The sequence below is a fragment of the Triturus cristatus genome, chromosome 12 (genome assembly GCF_964204655.1).
Source record: "Triturus cristatus chromosome 12, aTriCri1.1, whole genome shotgun sequence".
In the NCBI taxonomy this organism is placed as follows: domain Eukaryota; kingdom Metazoa; phylum Chordata; class Amphibia; order Caudata; family Salamandridae; genus Triturus; species Triturus cristatus.
In genome coordinates, this window is record NC_140595.1 from 79091967 (window position 1) to 79113135 (window position 21169).

The 21169-nt window shown below is 43.3% G+C and overlaps 1 protein-coding gene across 8 annotated transcripts in view; it reads left to right on the forward strand.

Moving 5' to 3' along the window:
• CELF3 (CUGBP Elav-like family member 3) overlaps nt 1–21169 on the forward strand; it is a 190295-nt gene that overhangs the window by 18234 nt on the left and 150892 nt on the right. Inside the window, exon 2 of one of the 8 annotated variants that reach the window (XM_085638811.1) lies at nt 19873–19900. The exons of the other annotated variants lie outside the window; for them this stretch is intronic. The gene's annotated coding sequence lies outside the window, so the exon portion shown is untranslated. The remainder of the gene's footprint in view (nt 1–19872; nt 19901–21169) is intronic. 8 annotated transcript variants of the gene reach the window in all.

Here is a 21169-nt window from a genome sequence, read left to right on the forward strand (position 1 = left end):
TAATTACAGCAGATGTTCTCAGAGGAGGTGCTGGGGTTGCCATGGGCACTGTAAGAAGCACCCGCAAAAACATTAAGTTGCATTACCCGTCTTAAATGGCCACCGAGATTTATTAGTAGATAATTTAACTCTGTTCTTACAATATGAGGTGGTCAACTCCTCGTTTTTTCCAGGAGTGTGAAATGATTTTTTGCATATGGAAAAACGTCCATGCAGAACAATTGGTGGGATAATCTATTGTGTCTTTCCCCTCAACCTACGCAACACTTTTACCACCTGCTGGTAATCACTTGGAATTTTGTAGATTTTATTTGTCACAATTAGGGACTATTGACATTGTAAATAGCAATGCCGTTTCTTTAAATGTTTTAAAAACATAAACAAAAATAATGTCATGAGCAATGCCAATAGCTCTAACTTTAACAATGCCGAGACCGTTGCATTGTAAATGCTTGTTTAGAAAGTCATGGAATTAGTTTGAAGTAGCCCAACTTCGATCTCTTCCATTCGTTGGTGGAATCAGGGACCTCGCTGCCACCTTTCTTGCTTGGTGCTTCGCGTGGCTTGCAGAATAGTCCTCATGCGGGCGCAGAGATGCCGGAGCAATCTGGGCGATGCAAGCCCTCAACGCTCACTCTTCAGATGTTCAGCGCAAGGTTCTGTGTTATGTTTCTTGAACAGATGCACATTTCAGAAAGACCTAAGCATAACTCTTGGCCCAGATGTTACACACTATTTAAAACACGTCTTCCTGCAAATGTCAACATTTTTGCTACTAGGCAATTGTCTCATGTCTGCCTGATCACCCACGACAGCTTTTTGTCTTAAGCCTGGAGAAAGCAGTCCTCGTGGGGCTTGTTTCCAAGTTATAAGCCTCAAGAGCACCCTGGGGCCATGGCAGGAGTGCAGGGGGCAGGGAGGAGGGCTTTTTGAATCTCTAGACGTAGACACAGATAGCCGCATGGAGGATCTCCTATCAGGCACTCTATTTAATCAGGTGCCAAGCCTATTATCCCAGTTATATTGCAGCCTGACCAGCAGAGTAGGAAGGGGCATGCAATTTGCATAGTTTTCCATAACATTTGCATGCAATTGGCATAGAAACAGAGCAGTATGTCTGCCTGCTTTTAGACCCGTTACCCTAGATCTTCTCTAGTTTTTGTGCGTGTTTGTAGTTTTGGGAATTGACTTCCTTTCGAAGCATCTTCGCAGTCGCGGACTATGGTGGGTACCCGAATTGGGAAGGAGGTCTTCTTTCATTCGATCATAACTTATGATTCGATGGGTCGTGCAGTTGGATTGGCATTTAGAGAAATTGCACATGTCTGACTCTTCCCACCCAATTGCAGCTTTTTAAATGCTGTGTGTCCTTTGTGCCTGGGAAGGAGTACGGAGTATGCCCCCGACCTGAATATAAGAAACGGGTGGGCGCCTTTTGTACACAGAACAGGAAAAAAGCAGCAGGCCCCAGAAGCCCAGATTCACATCTAGGACATTGTCTGCCAGAAAAAAGATCTGCTCTTCCAAACCAATGCAGAAGAACAGTAAACCAGAAAAAATGCGGGTAGAGGGGGCGGGTGGTAGAAAAACTACATCAGATGGAGAAATCACTCAAGGATACACACCCACCTATTGACATGCATCATTATTTGTCCCGCATTAGAATTGCTGCCACTCCTTTTAAAGGTCATGACCACGCTGGATATATCTGAATGCCCCTATAGTCCTACCTGCTGTGTCCAGAGTTGACCACTGTGGACATGCCAAAAGTTAGGGTGGCTTGGAGGGGATACCTTCCATTATGAGGATGCCTTTGAGTGGTTACGGCCGGTATGATACAGAGATGTAGTCGAGATGTGTATTAGTGGTTAGGTTGAGATGTTTTGTAGTGGTTAGGTTGAGATGTTGTGTAGTGGTTAGGTTGAGATGTGGTGTAGTGGTTAGGTTGAGATGTGGTGTAGTGGTTAGGTTGAGATGTTGTGTAGTGGTTAGGTTGAGATGTGGTGTAGTAGTTAGGTTGAGATGTGGTGTCGTGGTTAGGTTGAGATGTTGTGTAGTGTTCCGGTTGAGATGTTCTGTAGTGTCTAATATGTCTTCTAGTGGTAAAGCTGAGATGTTTTTAGTGGCTTGGTTCATTGTGTTCCAGGGACTGTGCTGCATTGCTCATATGTCATGTGGTGGTGAATTTGAGACATTGTCCTGTACTTATTTTGCTGTGGAATAAGTGGATATTGAGCCATTTAGTCCGATCGCTAAAATTGTATGGTTTTCACATATGACCTCGAAATGTGGTGCAACGGCCAATAGTGGATGGGTGGCTAATTTGAGATTTTTTAAATCAATTTGCTTTCAGGCGTGAGTGATCTTGAGATGTAGTTTCTTGGTCCGATTGTGATGTTCTTTATTGGTTAACGTAAGATGTTTTCTCATGTTTAATCTGATCTGAAGAACAGTGACCAATTTCAGATGTGGTTTAGGGCCCAAATTGAGATGTAGTTTAGGTCTGAAATAGTCATGTGGTCAATGTGAGAGGAGAGTTTGTGGTTAAAATCTAAGTGCTTAACCTCTTCGACGCCGATGACGGAACGGTTCCGTCATGCACGTCGGTTGGGCTGTGCTTATGACGGAACCGTTCCGTCATGGCCCCGCCCGCGCTCAGAACTTTCAGCACCGCGCGGGAATCCGCGCAGCGCTGAAGAGGTTAAGATGAGAAGTGCTTCAGTGGTTAAACTGAGATGTTCTTTATTGGCAGAGTTGAGATGTAGTTTAGAGATTACTTTAAGTTGTGGATGAGTGGTTTCGTTGAGAAGTGTAGTAGCTAAAGCGAGATTTGATGTATTCTATCGTTTAAGATGTAATCTTGTGCTTAATTTGAAAAGTGGTATTTGAGTTATATTGATATGCGGGCGACTGGCTAGCACTGACCAATTGAATAGTGACCGTTTAGAAATGTGCTACTGTGGTTGAGTTCAGATGTGGTTCACAGATCAAGTAGTTATGTCTTGAGTGGATAAATTGAGATTTTGACTGGGTATGTGGAAATGTGGTGTACCCGTTATGCTGTAAATTGTAGAACCGGGCAACCTCACTTCTAATCATACTTCTAAACAAGCTGAGATCTGGTTGTCCCAAGAAAGCACTCCATCCCCCTTTGCTGTCCATTATCTGCTAAATCCGAACCGCTGTCAAAACAAGTAATACGCTCATATGCAACTTACACTGCATTACCCTCGTTGTTCCTGTGTAGAATCCTCGAACTGCTCAACCTGTTGAGCTCCAGGAACTTTCCAGTGCTTGTTAAAGATAGCAAAGCTTTGGCCATGACGGTTAAATTGGATATCACCATGGCGACATCACTTCCTCAACCATTCCCAAGTCTCTTTTTCTTTTGCTGCCCATATGCCAATTGCCGTAATGGAACACATGGTTCCCATCGGCAACAGGATCCTAGCATCGATGTATATTTAGTATCCCCTGGGATCAACTTTCCGTTCCTCACTACCCCACCTCATAGGGTAGGGATTGGCTGTTAAACTTGTCCAGTAAAATGTGTGAGAACTATCAGCAGAGGTAGAAGTCTGAAGGGGATTAAAGCTAACGCAGTAGGGGCTGGTTGGTTAGTTGTAAGCGACTTTGCTTGTCAATTGCTATTAAGATGGATCCTTTTGGTTGCCTGCTTAGTTTTCTGATGGCCTACTTTATGGTTGGGCTCCAGGTCCTGAAGAATGCCTTTGGATCCCTCAATGTGCTTTAATATAAGGCTGAAACATGTTGAACACTACTTAGGGTAGATTTGACTCCCCTGCTGTTTAACTTACCTCTGTGTGACTCCAATAAAGTTTTGTTCAGGTCTATCGTGAAGTAATTTTAAGTCACTCTTTTAACGGTCCGGAGCAATATATTTACATACTAGCAGTTCCCTTCAAGGGGACCTCTGTACTTCAAACCCAAGGCTCCAGGTCTCTAACGACTCGACTCGCTCAATACTTAGGTGAGCCGGAATGTTACACAACACTACACATGGGTGAGGAGCGGGGAGCCCAGCGATTATGCATGTCACCAATGGTGGGTTAGGACCCAGCATCCTTTAAAATAAATACCCCATTTTTTGATACATCCTCAAATCTCTGCTCTCAACATTTGTTGTCAGTTTTAAGTCTTCTTTTATGCCCTCCTAGAGTAGTGTCAGCGCTTGAGCATTAAAATACTCACCATTTAAAAGTCCCATATATGCAGCGCATCATCGCATTCCTCTGTGCGACCATCTGCACAACAATTAGTACATTGGCTCCTTAGATTTGAACTTTAATGCAACTTTCTCTGCAGCGCTTTGACGCCATTGTGGCCTGATCCCTACTATAGAAAAAAAGTTCTTAAAGGAATTGTCACATCCTCCATCAGGGCTGGTAAGTACTCTTCAGCATTGCTGGCCTCTGATTGGATGTCATTAGATCCATGGGCCACTAGCTGAGCTCTCTAGGAGGTGGGGGAGTGGTGGTCTTGGGGAACAGAAGCTTGGAAAGTTTGTGTCATCTCGGAGGACACTCCCCATCTGATGCTACATCGCTACACACCAATCATGGTGACACTACACACAACAGCCTGCACCCAGAAAGACCAAAATGGCGGTTCATGCAGCATTTAATGCTGTCAGCAAAGGATACTTCCTTTAAAAAAAAAGGGCTCCACGTTTCTGTAGTAGAGTGTTCTATTCTGCAGTAAGGTGCTCTATGCTGCATCAGATCTCTTTATTCTGCAGTTTGCTGCTTTTTTTAGCCATGAATTGCTTTATTCTGCAGTTAAGTGTTTTGTCCTGCATTATATTGCTTTACTTTAGTAAAAGCTAGTTTGCAAAGTTCCGTTTCAGGATTATGGCTTCTCCTCTCCTGCATCTGGAATATTTCTATATCTGAGCGTGGCCCTCTTTATATTTTTTGGGCTTTGTGTAGTAATTTTGCTGCCTATGCTGTTTTTTCTAAAACGTGGGTGGTACCAATATTCAGATATTTTAACATTGTCTAATTGCAATGTGCTTGTACACAAAGTAGGTCTGCTTCGAATTAATCTCCAACCCTCGCGATGAGTCAATATTTTGGTACTGCGTCGTGAATTTGTTTGCATTTATTTCATTTTTTTTTATTTTTTTTTTAGAAAAACTGGTTTTCTTTGCTTAATTTGCCCTATCGATCTGTAATTGCGGTGGAAGTTATCTATATATTTTTAGGCCCAGGTGAGGAAAATTGCCCAATCATCTCTTCCTTTCACACTACCTTGACGCTTGGTTAAATGACACCTCTTTTATGTGACTACTTTAAGCTACCAGAGAGCGCTTTATTGTTACAATTCCGTGCTTTATTTACATGCAGTGTTTGTTTCTGGCTGAGCAGTTTATTCACCTGCATGTCGTGTTTTTCTGCAGTTGGATGTTCCACTCTACAGTGGTGTGTTTGTCCCTTAGTTAAGGGTTTTATGCTGTGGTAGAGGGCTGTGCTGCAGTACAGTGCTTACGCCTTCTGAAAGGTGTTTTATTTCGGTGTTGAGTGCTTTATTCGGCTTTTGACTTTTCTTTATGTTGTAGTAGAAATACTTTCTTCTGGTGAGGAGTGTTTTATTGCGCTATCGAGTACTTTAATCTGTTTATAACTTTTTATTCTACCATAGAGATTTATTCAGTGCAGGCCGCTTGATTTTCGAGCTTTTAGAAAGTCTTTAAAGTCCTTTTATTTGCTCTCAAACAGTCCCATTTCTAGTGGTCAGGCACGATGGCAGTCAACATCTGTCCTTGTGAGCTCGGTTGGGATGTTGACGTGGCCGTACATTTACTCCCTACATTTGGATGTTCAAAATAGAGAAGGAACTCCCACTCCTGACTGGAGTATATGGAAGCGAATTAAAATATATATTGGATACTAAAAGATTTTTTGCTGAAAAAACAAAAAAGGAAAGTGTCTTTACAAGGAAAGTGTCTTTACTATTAATTCCTTATTAAGATGTGGTTAGAATATTATGGTCGCCTTTAAGGTACTCCATATGTCAGTGATCTGAACATATTAGTTGAGCCCTTATTATTGATTAGGGGTATTTTCCTGTTCCATGGGGCTCGTGTTGGCTGGTTTCAGTGTACTCATTATTGTTTTGTTTGTCTAGTCGTGCGCGTCATAGTTACCTAGATCACGAACAGCTCAATGTTTATCTAGAAGTTACTGTTGGGGGATCAATGTCTTCTGTTTCCTGTCTATCCAGATAGAGATTGATTAAAGTCTGAATTAAATTAATTCTTGGCCTTTAAGAGGGGTGTTATACCTCATATTGAAATTTTAAAAATAAGCTGTGCCAATATTGACGCCACAATATCGATAACTGATACATCATCAACGCAAGTTGATGTTGAGTTGGAAGAGTAAATCTATACTCCTTATGTCTGCTTACCGTGACAATATTATTGAGCCCAACATTTTGAGATACAGCGCTGAGATGATCGGGCAAGCTGTTGTGTACTACTTTCTAATCCCGGATAATAGGTTAGCTAATTGCACCTATACGTGCCACATAAGGACATTTTGTCAGGTGACTGACATGTCATTTGCATGACGCTAACCGCAATGGCCGGGCACCTCTTGAAACTCTACCCTTCATGGCAATATGTCCTTATGTGGCAATTAGCGTACATAAGGAAGTATAGATTTACTATTCCAACTCGACATCAACTTACGTTGATGATATATCAGTGATCGAAATGGTGGACTCGATATTGGTACATCAACGTTGAGTGTCGTCTACATTTGGTCAGAGAGATATGCGTGATGTGTGTGATTTATTGCATCTCACCTCTTGGGCACCTCTTGAAACTCTACCCTTCATGGCAATATGTCCTTATGTGGCACCTATCGGTGCAATTAGCGTACACAAGGAAGTATAGATTTACTATTCCACCTCAACATCAACTTACGTTGGCGATATATCAGTGATCGAATTTGTAGACTCGATATGCGTACATCAATGTTGAGTGTTGTCTACATTTGATCGGAGAGATATGCGTGATTTATTGAATCTCAGCGTACATTAACTACAATAAAATGGTGCCCCCTATGGGTACACCACCAAAGAAGGGCATATGAAACACGCCTGAGTAATCTGGTTGTGCTCCTGTACGGTTCCCCAGAGTGGTTTACATTCCTGCTGAGTGCTTCACACACCTCTTGGTCATATATTCATAATATTGCACAGTGGTGTGTTCCTCATTAGATTAAACATGTCCATATCGCTCCAGTTTCTAGAAATATGTCTCTAGCTCTGTAGACATATATGTGTGCTTTTGTGTGCACAAATGTGTTGAGACTGCAGCATTTTACAGATGTACAGACGCATTAGGCTAAGTGGAGACCCCATGAGGGGGAATCACACACTTTGAAGGCCTTTGGGAACCATGCTACTTCCCTTCTTCAAAGTCCTCTATACTGATGTGAGATGTTCTACGGTACGCCTTTGGGTGTTCGGTACTCCTGTAAGGCGGTGGGTTTGTTCCGCGGTGCTGCAGGGAGTGTTCTGTACTCTTATACACTGCTAGGTATGGTCTTTGCCACGGCACTGAGTATTATGCTCTATTCTAGAGTTATGCCAGTATGCTTTATACCCTTGTGAAGGGTTTGATGCTCCCATGAAACCCTTCATATTCTTAGAGTCTGATCACTACTATTGAGTGTTCACTGTCCTATAGCACAACGCGCACCCCTCTAGAGTATTTTTACTCTACTCGAGTGCATAGTACTCCTGAGGAGTCATTTATACTTCCGCACCGTTCTTTGCGCTCTCGCGGAGTACGCTGTACTCGTACAGTACCTATAGAGCCTCCCATCCTTACCGGTTGTTTATAGCGCCCCACCCCCTTGAAGCTTTATGCGTTCATACACTGGTTTATATTCCATCTTAATGTGCGATACTTCTGAGTGGTAACTAGTACTCCTGTGCAATACTCTCTAATTTCCTTGAGTTATATTACTACACAGCGCACATTTGTACTAAAAGGGTAATCTATACTTCTGCACAAATTCTTTGTGTTGTCATGGGCTATTTTAAGCTAATGTGGAGTATTTTTTACAACTACAGCAGAGCGTTGTATATTCACAAACGTGCTTAATAATACCATAGACCGCATTATATTTAATACATAGTGCTTTATACCCGCAGCAGAGGTATTAATTCTCTTCTGGAGTGTGCTGTTCTCATGTAAAGCATTCTATGCACTATACTCTGATAAAGGCCCTAATTACAAGTCCAGGGCTAAACTCTGATCACTGTGCAAACAGGAGTTTGCGTATGGATCAGAATTATGAGATGTGTGATAATTATTACACCCTTGCAGTTATTACCTCATAAAATCTGGCAGGTTACACCTACCAAGAAATATCATATAGGGGCAGACAACTGGAAAAAAGGCTTAATATGGGAAATGTGCTGTGTTAATACAGATGTTGCATTCTGTGCCTCATTTTTATGTCAAAACCTTGGAATATCAGGTTTTTATCATACTCTGCAGGTAATCTGGCCTGAAAATAACCCAGGGAGCTGTGTTTTACTTGTTATATTTTTAGTTCCCAAGGAAGCTTTAACTCCCATTGCAAGAAACTTTGGAAATTTTGGACCGCTTGCATTTGGGCCATCTGAGTGGTACTTCACTCAGCTGCATAGTTACTCAAAGAATGATAAAAGTGTGATTATATGTCTCTTGTCCTGGTAGACGTGTCCTGCCTCACTTTACTTGTCCAGATTATAAAGTATTAGAGCCCGCTTCGATCTACTTACTTTGTTTTTCAAGCAAACCCGTGCAAAATGTTCCTTACGCTTGTGTGTAACCGTGTTTAATTTCCTGCTGTACATTTCTTTCACTAAATGTGCAAAATTACGCCAATATGCCACATTGCATATTTTCCCATCCCTTTGGTGGAAAATCCCATCGCAGCAGCACAGAAACAACGTGAAGGAACTGTATATGAGTGGCTGCCGTTCGCGCCATGTTCGATATAGCCCTATTCTTTAGAGGAATATGCACCTTCTCATCCAAAATGGACTCGAGGATGAACTTTGCACCCCAAAAAAAACCTTCTAAATGCTGAGTTTGCAGGTCACATCATTTTGTATAATTATCCTGAAATTTCATGTAATTACGCAAAAGGAAGTTATGCGACCTCAGACACCTTTAATTTCAAGCTCAATCATGTCTGATTAGATTTTGCATGAATGCATTGTGTGGAATAATGATGCGCGCAGTTAACCATAACTGTGTCCTCCTACCACTAGAAGACTGAGGACAGGAAATATCCGAGGCAGTAATGCTTGGAAGAGCAATATGCTATGCTGGGTTTGAAAAACAAATGCAAAAAGAACAGATGATGGACTGAATGCTGAAAAAAATCAAACATTCACCCCCAGTCACAGATCTCGGTTAAATCCATCATTTGTTTTTTTTTGCATGCCATTCCAGTTTAAACCCAGCCATATGCAAATCAGTCTTAACCCTACAGTCCAGCCCGAACTGCCAGGCCAGGTCCTCCCTGGACCAGAAACAACCATCCTGGGCTTTAAGGAGAAGCAGATCGCCCTGGAGTCTGAGGGAGATTCAAGGATCGTCCCAAAGTCTAGGTGTGAGGTGGGCGATTGTGCAGCCACTGCGAGTGACGGACCTGAAGCAAGAGGAGCCATGAAAATGCCAAGGGGTGTAGGCAGTGCTTCAAGAAAGTACATAGTTCTTCTCGAGAGCCCGACACCAGTGCTGCCGAACACCAAGGCTACCCCCCTTTATTCAACCTCATGCCTCTTTCTTCTACCACCCTATATTTTCTCTCTCTTTATCTCACTTTTGTTTGCTCTTTTCATATCTGCATTCTTCTTTTGACATGTTTCCTTCTTTGTTTTTCTCTCTTTTCTGTCTCTCTCTCTCTTGTACTCCGGGTCAAAGTCTGATGACGATGAAACATAAGCTCTGTCCCAAAGACGGTGTGGCGCTGCCCACCACACCTACGCTCAGCCTCACTGTCACTCGCGCACACCACCCGCATTCACAAAAGCAGACAAGGAGGTCACTTGTTCTCCTGCATCGCACCCAAAACATGGAAAAACCTTCCTCAACACACCAGACCCCCCCCCTCACTTCTTGAGCTCCGCAGGCAGATGAGGACCCGACCCTTTGAATAACCACATGGAGACCACAAGCTTACACTCCTGCTCAAGTGCCTGGAAACCCTCACGGTTGATGTGCGTGCTCTACAAATCAACATAACATAATAGCAGCAACTGATGTAGGCTAAAAGACTGGAGCTGAAAGAGGCTGAGCCGATGCCTACATAGACCAATCCAGATGCGTAAGGTGTTACAGTACGGCTCCAGATTGGCCTACCCACACCCCCTTACCAAGTGGCATATGGGCTCCAGTGCAAGTATGCAAAATGGCCCCTCTGACTACTGGTTGGATAGTAACATACAGCAGGAATCTGGGTACGTGAGGCCTCTCAGGCCTCGATGCCACTGCACCCGCTGCACCGTTGATTGCTTTCCCCTGCAACCTCCATAAATGATGCACCAAAAGTTAATATGTTCACATTGTGCACTTGCGTTGGGCCACATGGGCATCGAAGCACCCCTCGCGACTCAGAGCGCGTCAGATACCCCCAGAAATTGTTGTAAATAGGCAAACTACTCATGTAAGTTGTAGTGTTTTTATCGCTTGTTTTTTTTTAGCACACTATCTGCCATTTATTTATTTATTTATTACATTTATAAGGTGCAACAGCTACCCAAAAAGGGTTTCCCTTGTTTAGCCAACGCACTGCTTTCGGTAAGGTAATGCTACGATGGCTTTGTAAATGATTCCAAGGTTTTCCACATTTCATCCTGTACCACTGCACCATATTGTTTGCGTACCTATTGCAACCAGTGCTTTAAATGGGCCAGTACTGAGTACAGGCACTTTTTTCATTTTGAGAGGGAGAGTACTTGCACTTCAAGAGTGACGTAGTACTTTTAATTGGAGAGTACCGGCACTTCTCAGAAACCAGCTGGTACTCTGGTACAGGGTACCTGCACTTCCATTTTTCCATTTCAAGCACGGATTACAACTGTGTATTGGTCGTAGCTCGAGTTTTTGCTGAGTTCAGCGTTTTAATTTATAATGCTTATGTTTCGCTTCAGAAACAACAAATAAAACAAACAAAAGTTACCTCTACGGGGTCATTAGGAGACTATATTTATCAGAAAGGGTCTATTTCTGCAGGTTCATCCGCTACTCTAAGCCAAATTCCGTCGATTTCGAACAACGTTTTAAAGGGATGGCCCTGGCAGACATAAGGAATGCATTAATTTATTTACATGTCTGTTTATAGCGCTTCCCAGACCTCCTCGGCATCACAGCGCTATACACGAGAGACATTTACAAAGCAGCATGTCTCCCATCGCCTCGGGTAACCCCTCCCACTGACTTACAAGCAGGAAAAGAAAGCAATACTTGAATATTCCAAAGCAGTCACTCGCCCACTCCCGTGCCCCTGGGCCGCCTGACCCCATTACTTGGCTACCCTTGCAATTTGTAAATGGCCTCCCATTCTCATCTACGAATATGTATATTTCATGTACTCTTGCTTTGCATTCTCTCTGTAGAGCGCTGCGCTGCCCCTCGGGGGCAACGCAGCGCTTTGCAAACACCATATTAAAATATTGAACCCGGTGCGTGCTCTGCACCGCTGGCCAATCAGCGCATTAGAGCAGTTCTGGCGCCCTAGTGCCTCTCTCCTGGCTGCCTGCCTGCTCGCTTGCTGTGTGCTGGCTTCAAGGGGGCGCCCAAAGGATGGGGGCGGGTGTTTCATGTTCACGAGAGTTTTACACAGCTGTGTCCCCGGGGCCCAGGAGGGCGGGCAGCCAGCGAAGCCAAGCTCCAGTGGCCACGCGCGTTCCTGTGAACACCTGTCACCCGGCGGAGGGCTGCCGGCAGGTGTGTGCAGCTGGAGGCAGGAGAGACGGTCCAGGTGTGTATGTGTGCGCGCGCAGCCAATAGCAAGCGGGACGCTCCAGGTGTGTGAGCGCGCGCAGCCAATGGCAGGAGGCGCGGAGCAAGGGGCCTGTTGATATTTGTATGCACGTGCCCCCGCGCATCTAGATCTGCAGTGTCAGAGCGGGAATAAGTGCAAGGAGCCCGGGGTGGCAAAGCAGGCATGTGTGTGCGCGTGCCTGTCGCGTGGCTCTCTCCCTGGAAGCAGGTGAGGCAGGGTGCCGGGGCACTTGTCATTCTGTGGCGCGTGGACTGCCTCGTCCCCTGGAAGAAATCGATGGGTAGTTTTCCCAACAGGTCTTTGTCTCTAGAGGCAGTCACGGGTCAGTCCTGTCAGCAACAAGCACATCTTGTGTACGCCACGAATCTCTCTCTCTCTCTCTCCCCTCTCTCTCCCCTCTCTCCCCTCTCTCCCCTCTCTCTCTCTCTCTCTCTCTCCCCTCTCTCCCCTCTCTCTCTCTCTCTCCCCTCTTTCTCTCTCTCCCCCCCCCTCTCTCTCTCTCTCCCCTCTCTCTCTCTCTCCCCCCTCTCTCTCTCTCTCTCCCCCCCCTCTCTCTCTCTCTCCCCTCTCTCTCTCTCTCTCTCTCCCCCCTCTCTCTCTCTCTCCCCCTCTCTCTTCCTCTCTTTCTCCCCCCCTCACTCACTCACCTCCCCCCCTCACTCACTCACTCACTCTCTCATAAGGGGCGAAGCTTGGAGTGAGTCACGATGCCTCTTGTCTATTAAGGAATAAGTTGTTTTTGTCATTACATTCAACCTGAAGCATCTTACTTTAGTTTCAAACAGATTGCTTCTCCATCTGTCTGTGCAGGCCACACATGGGCCTAGTAGCCCAAACCAGTAGCCACTTTCATCGATTATGCTTCGCTAAGAGCAGTTTTCGCTTGAACCAAATTCCTATTGCACTATTTGCATGCGAGGCATGCTCTTACTAGACAAATCTCGTGAAACATTTAGCCAAAACTTGTTTTTTTTTTTACTTTGCAAAGTTTAAAATAATGTTCCAGAAATATTGCGAAGTTGTAGGTAAAAAAAATATACACAAATAAAGTGCAGTCCTTGTTGTAATATGTAAAGATGATCATTTTCATCTTTATTGTAACACAAATCGGGGTCCATTTGATCGGGTTTGTATACGTTCCTGTGTAGGAGGCATTGTCTGCCAAGCCTGTGGTTTAGATGGATGTGAAAGGGGTGTCTCGGTGAACTTGTAGCAACTTGTTCTCTAGAGCAGTGGTTCTTAATCTTTTGACTTCTGTGGAACTCCACTGAATCATTACTGGAATCCAGGGATCTCCCCATGAGTCATTATTGGAGGCCGGGGACCCCCAGCCTAAGAGATTTCTATGATTTGAACCTCAAAACAATACACAAAAATACATAACAAAGTTTACACCAAGTGCTTGAATATTGAAATATTATCGCTAATTTATAATCAAATATATGTAAGTTTGTTTCCTTATTTACATATACCTTATTAATTTTAATTTAACAGTTTTAATATTATTTAATTTTGTAAAATAGTCATGGGCCGCCTGAGTAGGCCTCATGGACCTCCAAGAGTCCTCGGACCACAAGTCATCAATGTAAGATAGTATAAGGATGTTTATATGCCCCACTTTCTGTATCTAAGAATTGGGCTACATAATATACCAAAGTGAACCTAGATATTCAATTATACACTGATTAGTGGTACCATAAGGCTTCACGAGAGCAAAGATTAGTGATAATGTGCCATTGATAATTAGTCCAAGGTATAGGGACTAGAATAAAGAAATATTTCTGCTTTTCGTCGACTAAATTAGCCTTGAATACGTAATATTTTACATCAAGATCTTTCAGTGTAGTGTATTTTAATGTTGTGTATCTATTTAGACCTGTGCTTCCCAAATGTTTTAAAACCATTACCCACTTTTAAGTAAAACAAACTATTGTGACCCATCTTACTTTACTGTACATAATGCTGGAGATTATCTAATGTATTTAGAGCATCATATGTTAGCTTATTGTCATTTGCAGACTGCACGTTCTCCATTGAAATGGTCACTAAATTTGCACAAACATACATTTTTTATGATAAATCTATATTTCACACACAATAATGTGTAAAATCAGGTTTTAGTGAATATCTATTATTTGTAAAGTGTCTGATACTATTAAAATCTTTGTTTCCATCACACTTCAGAATTATAAAAAACATGCTTCATTTTTGATTTCCTAACTGATGAATGTGTACAGTTCATTTACAGGTATTTACTTTTTGTTCTGTTAAGAAAAAAATGACATCCTACAACCTTTCCTTACGGACTTCATGTACAACAGTACTATTGTCACATAATTCACTTTGCTTTTCTTCCTCTGACTGCAAAGTGAGAGGAGTTTGTAAGCACCAATCCCCATGTTAAAAAAACATAAGCTTCAGAAGACATAGCCTGACATTTGATCTCTGTATTCGAAGCAGCAAATGTGACAAGATAAATACAGAATTTAAAGGCATCTTTAATTAATTGCTTGGACTTTCCTGATAACCCACCAGTTGGTCGCGACCCCCAGTTTGGTGCACACTGGTTTTGACAGCAGGCTTTGAGAACATTTATACACAAAAGGGTTGTTTCATTTTCCACAACATTCATTTTTCAGATACTTTTGTCAGCGCGTGGTGCAAGTGCCATGCAGTCAATCCTACAAAAATGAGTTCTCAATGGTAAAGATTTTCACAAATTTTCACATATTTTGGACCGATCACCAATGGTCCCTTTCTAGTGAAATTTGTAATTTGGAAACATTGTTAGGTATTTAATACCCTGAACTTTTGGACAACACTTCTTTTCTCTCTGTACAGCAGAACACATATCAGCCATATCTATGTTGACTAGATGAGGGTTGGGAATTGACTTCTTTTTAAAACTCTACATCATAACTCCCTTTCCTGTCTTTTTGAGATGTTCTTTGACCTACGTTAAGCCTGAATGTGCCTTGCAAATCTGTATCCATTGTTTTTTTAGAAGCCTACTGTTATGGCAACATGTACTTTTTTGAAGAATGTGAAATTTTCATGAAGTAACTTTTCTCCGTAAGGGTACACATCACACATAAAAGCTGCACAAGATAGGCAGTAGGTGTGTTGGGTCTGTTCAAGGTTTGGAGTTTATTTTCCTTGGAATTAGAATGTTGAGGCTGGTTTGTTTCAACAGGGTTTCTAATTTGGGTAATTGTTGATGTCCTAGGATTTAAATAGTAAATTCTTGTCTTCCCTCAAATAGAGCTCACTGCACAGAAATGCATGTGGCTGATCCTGTATTTTCAAGAGTGTTTTGAGGAGAAAAATGTCTTGTTCAAGGAGAAATTGTCTCTTGATGAAACATTCTACTTGACCCATCTCAAGTCATATGAAATGGTGAAAACGGTGCCCATTCACAAAATGCGAAATTGGAGAATTACATAAGATTATACCGGTAGAACAAAAATTAAGCTCACACCGACACAACACTTGGTTGACGGTGTGTGCTGATGTGAGCTGCGTAAAGTAATTGTTCAAGGCCTAAATCATTGTTTGGGGCCTGGGTGATCTGTTAATATTCTAAGAAAAATAAGTCCATTGAAAATGATTCAAGTAATGGAATTCCATCTGTCTCCTCGATGTTGATTGCAAGACCTGCTTTTTAATGATACAAAGAAGGCTCCAGGGATTGCTTCCTTGACCAGGTTCCTGGAGTTATTACAGCTATTAATTAGAGCATGGATTTTAATTGAGTGATTACATTTAATGAGATGACGTCCATGTTCAATAGATAATGACTTGTTTGATAACAAGATGGTATTGCTGGGATAGCCATGGAGAAAGCAGGTACACATTGCCCTGAGTTGTCCCAAGGGCTCAGCATGTGGGTGGTTGTTTGTGAGTTCTGTAGGATGGTGGTGTGCTTCACATATGTTATGTGAATAAATGTTGGAAATAGTACAAAAAAAGGGTGTGTGAAGTTGACAAAATGACTCCATCTTTCCCATTGATTATATTTTGAAGAAGCAGAGGGTGCTGTGGGAAATCTGGAACACAAACCAATCTCTGTTGGTGTTGACATTCCCAGGTGTGATGGTTCCTGTGGTTACTAGTCACAGTTGTGTATATTCTCGTGCTCTCTCTATTAATCAAGGGTGTGTTGGTTTTGGCACTCTTGTTATTCTCAGATATATTGGATTGTGCGTCTTCCATCGTAATAATAAGTGTGCTGGTTCTGTTGCTTGTCCTGGCTGCCCATCGTGTGTGGGTTTCTGTCCTCTCCATGACTGTCCACAGTGTATTGATTCATGTGTTCTGCCTCACACTAACTGGATTGCTGGTTCATGTGCACTTAAGGAAAATTCCTGGCGTGTGTGATTCATGTGCTCCCACAGATGCTACCGGGTGTGTTTGTTCATGTACTTTCCAGGATAATTCCTGGTGTTTTGACTCCTGTGCTCTCTCCAACAGTCCTAGGTGTGATGTTCACCCATTTTCTCTCCATGACTGTCCATGGTATGTTGAGCCATGTGCTCTTCCTGACCGCGCCAGGTGCGTTGGCTCGTGTGTTCTCCGGGATAATCTCTGGTGTGTTGGTTCCTGTGATCTCGCTGACAAGCTGTGTTGGTGCTTGTTTTGTCCATTATACCCCTTGGTGTGTTTACTCCTGTCCTCTCCCTAGGAGGTTTGCTTCCTGTGCCCTCCCTGACTGTCACGGGTGTTTTGGTTCTTGCACTCTCCCCGATTGTCCCCGGTGTGATAACTCATGCGCTCTACCCATGCCAGATGTGTTTGTCCTTGTGTTCTTCATGACCATCCCAACTGTGCTGTTGCGTGTGCTATCGCCGGCAGCCCAGTTGTGTTTGTTCCGTTGGTCTCCTGGATTGTTTCACATTTGATTCATGTGCTCTACCATGGCAATCTATGGTATGTTGACTGCAATGGTCTCCTGGGTGCCCCCGGAGTTTTGGTTTCTTTTGCTATTCCTGACGGTCCCAGGTGTTTTGGTTCCTGAGCTTTCACTGACAAGCGTGGTATCCTTGTGCTCGCCACGGTAACCCTTGGTGTGTTTTTACTCATCTATCCTTGGTTTTTTGCCCTCTCTGAAGAGTCCCAAGCGTGTTCTCGTCCTGACCGCCTCACTGGTGTTGGTTCCATTGTTGCTCCTGACTGTCCATGGTGTGTTGATCTGTATCCTCTCCAAGGTAACCACTGGTGTGTTGTTTCCGTGCTCCCAATGCCAAAGCAGACTGGTGCTTGTGCTTGCCATGATAACCCCCATTGTTTTGTTTAGTCCTGTTCTCTCCTTATCGGTGTGAAATGTATTGATTCCTCCACTCTACTGTTCTCAGGTAGGTTGGTTTCTGTGCTCATCCCAATATTTCAAGGTGTGTTATGTCGCGAACGCTCTCCTCCGTAAGTGGCGGTGCCTGCACTAGAATGTGTATGTATATATAATACACACACACACACTTTAGTCCAACTGTTGGAGCAAATATTTATTTAGTCAGTTGATGTCAAGTTAAGCATAGTACTTGTATAAATATATTTACCTTGACAATATTCTGTCAAGGTAAATATTTTTGTCAAAATATTTGTACTCCGTATTCTAAAATACAAATAGTTCTAGGTGTCTTGGTTCCTGTAATCGCCTTGACAGGCAATAGGTGTTTTAATTCCTGTGCTCCCTTGACATTCCCGGCCGTTTGTCCATGTACTCTCCCTCATCTAGCCAGGTGTGTTGATCGGGAGCTTTTGCTGGTACTACCCAGTGGGCTGGTTCTTGTCCTCTCGCTGTCGTAGCCGTGTAGGTTCTTGTGGTCTTCGAGATGGTCTCTGGTTTGTTGGGTCTTGTGCACTCACTGATCTTCCCAGTCACTTTGGTCCTTGCATATACCCAGGCGGATTGATTCCTGTGATGTAGACAAGAGCCCAGCATGTTGGTTCTTTGGTTCTTCTTGACAGTCATACCTGTGTTAGTTGCTGGACTGTTCCTGATATATTCGAGAGGTAGGTGGTGGTTGTTCCTTACCAGCCTCAGTATGTGCCAATCCCTTTGCTTTCTGTCATATTTCCAAGTGCTTTGTTTCAGGTTCTGTCTCTTGTATGTTCCCGTCGGTTGGCTACTGTTCGCTCTCTCACAGACTCAGGGTAGTGGTTTCTATGCTCTCTTTGACATTCTCATATGTTTATGGTCCATGTGCTCTCCTTAATATTCCAGGTCCTTGGGGTTGATGTGCTCTGTCTGATATTCCCAAGTGTGTTTGTCCATTTGCTCTCCCTGATATTTCCATCTGTTTTGGTTCCTTAGCACTCATGATTGTCCAGTTGTTTTGGTGCCTTTGACTCCATGATGCTTCCAATTGAGTTAGTTGCTGTTTTCTTCCTGATTGTCCCAGTGTGTTGGTTCGTATGCTCGCCCTGATATTTCTAGGTGTATAGGGGGTTATGTGCTCCCCTTGATATTTCTTGATGTGGTGGTGGTCTTTGTGCTCCCACTAATATTTCCAGAGTCTTTAATTGTTGTGAGCTCACTGTTGGTACTGCTGCTGCTTGTATTCCTAGGTGTCCTGTCTTCACTCTGACAGTCCTACGTCTCATAGTCCTAAGCGTGATGGTTTGTATTCTTTTAATACTCCTGTGTGGGTTCCTTCCTTATTTGGTTTTTGCTGGTGTGTTTCGAGTTATGCACTCACTTCTTGGTTCCCGAGCTGTCCTTGATTCCCCAGGTGTTTTACTTCCATTATTGTTTGTCCTTTTCGTTTCCCAGGTGTTCATTCGTGTGCTTTTAAGTTCACTGTTGAATTGGTTCATGTGTTTTATATTAATGTTCACCAAGATGTTCCCATTCTCGCTGCAGGTCACATGTGTTTAGGTTTCTACACCTTTTCTGCCATTTTCAAGTGTGTTAGCTATTTTGTGTATTGATATTCCCTGGTATGTTGGTTCCTGTGCTCTTTCCAATGCCTAGAGGTGTTCACCTTCTCTGACATTTTCAAGTGTGTTAGCTATTCTGTGTATTGATATTCCATAGTATGTTGGTTCCTGTGCTCTAGCCAGTGCCTAGAGGTGTTATTGCTGCTGTGCACAGGTTTGTTGCATTCTGTACCCGTTGATGTTAGCAGGGCCCTGTGTCTTACTTCCACTGTTCCCTGATATACCCTGGCGTGTTGGTTCCTCTTCTTACTGATGCTCAGGGGTGTTCTTGTTCTCCCTGCTGGTAACAGGTATGTTGGTTTCTGTGCCATCTGATATTTGCTGGTGTGTTTTTTCCTCTACTCAGATATGTTGGTTTCTGCACTCCTAAGGTTTATGTCCTCTCCAATGGCATGTTGGTATCTGAGCCCCCTCTGATATGTGCAGGGGTTTTAGTCCCTTTGCTCAGTAGTGTCCGTAGGTGTGTTGGTTTCTGTGCTCTTTCTTATGTTTCCCGGTGTTCTTATTTGTGTCTCCTGGTGTTCTTAACAGGAATGTTGATTTTTGTGCCATCCCTGATACTCCAGTTGTATTTGTTCCTCTGCCGTCGGATACCCATGGGTGTGTTGATTCCAGTGTGCTTCCTGATATTCCCAGACGTTCTTGTTCTCTCTGCTGTTCACGTGTATTTAGGTTTCTTTGCATATTTGCTGGTATGTTGGTTGTTCTGTTGTATGATATCCATAGGTGTGCTGATTCCTGTGCCTTGCTCATACTAATGTTCCTAGATGTTCTTGTCCTCGCTGCTGTTAACAGCTGTGATGGTTTCTGTGTCCCCTCTGATGTTTGCAGGCGTGTTAGCTCTTCTGCTGTCTGATATTCATAGGTGTGTTGGTTCCTGTGTTTCTGCTGTTTCCAGGTGTTCGGGTTCTCTCCGCTGTTCACAGGTATGTTGGTTTCTGTGTCCTCTCAGGTGTGTTAGTTCCTCTGCTTTGTGATATCCCCAGGTGTGCTGGTTCCTGTGATCTTTCTAATGTTTCCAGATGTGCTCCTTCCTGTGGTCTCGGTGGTTCCTTTGCTTTCTCTGGTATTTCCGTGTGTGTTGTTTCCTGTACACTCTTGTGTTTGGAGTGGTGATGGCTGCTATATTCAACCTTTTTTCACCAAGTGTGTTGGTCCCATCACTCTCTTATTTTGCTTGCAGTATTGGTTTATTTTGCTTGGTGTTTTGGGTTCTCTGCCCCCCCAACATCCCCAGCTGTGGTGTTTCCTGATGTGTGTACTTTCTCCTAGTGATGTGTGCTTGGTAATATTACCTGGTGGTGTGCGTCCCAGTCTTTCATTGTGTACATATGCTGTAATTATGCACCCCTAACTGTACCTCTAATATACATTCATTACTCTCTTCATTGGCGTTGTATGTGTGTGATGTAGGCTGTAAGCCTCTGAGGCACAGCTTGCTTGTGAGATACATTTTGTACTTGTGATCTGCAATTTATATTTGTAACGTGCATTGTCCCTGGCGTGCCCGCTGGGTACAATGGATGTGCGCAATATACCTGCAGGGAGCATTGTGTACCTGTCATTGAATGGCTGTGATGCGCATTGTACGCCTTTACCACGCATTGTGTTGTTGTTTACCTCTGATATCTCACGAGTACTTCCCATTTGTATTGTGTGCTTGTGACTTACATTGTGAGCCTATGATGTACAGACTCCACCATTGGCATATATTGTCTACAAATGTTGCCTGTTGTGAAGTTGTTGTTGTTGTGTACCTCACCTCTTCATTGTGTGCCTGCGATTCAGTGCGTACCTGAGCCATGCATTCTCCACATGTGACGTGGACTGTGCTCCTTTAAAGAGTATTGTGGCCCTCTAGTGTGCATTGCACACCTCCTGTGTGCATTGCGTGCCTGCTAAGGGTGTGTGAAGTAGGTATTTTTACGACAATCAGAAAGGCTAAGGAAAACTTTACAAATTTGTGTAGTTTACAAACTTTCATTTCGGATCGTCTTTCTGAAAATCATGGCTTTTGTGACTGTTTATGTCACATATATACTTTTAAGGCTAAAAAAAATGGTTCTGCAGAAAAAATATATTGCAAAATATGAAGAGTTCACCTCTGCAAAGCTCCTGTGCCCAAAAAAGCCAACAAAATGCAAACTTGCAGAGAAATATTCTGTATACATTTTACTGCGTGAAGCTAACGTAAT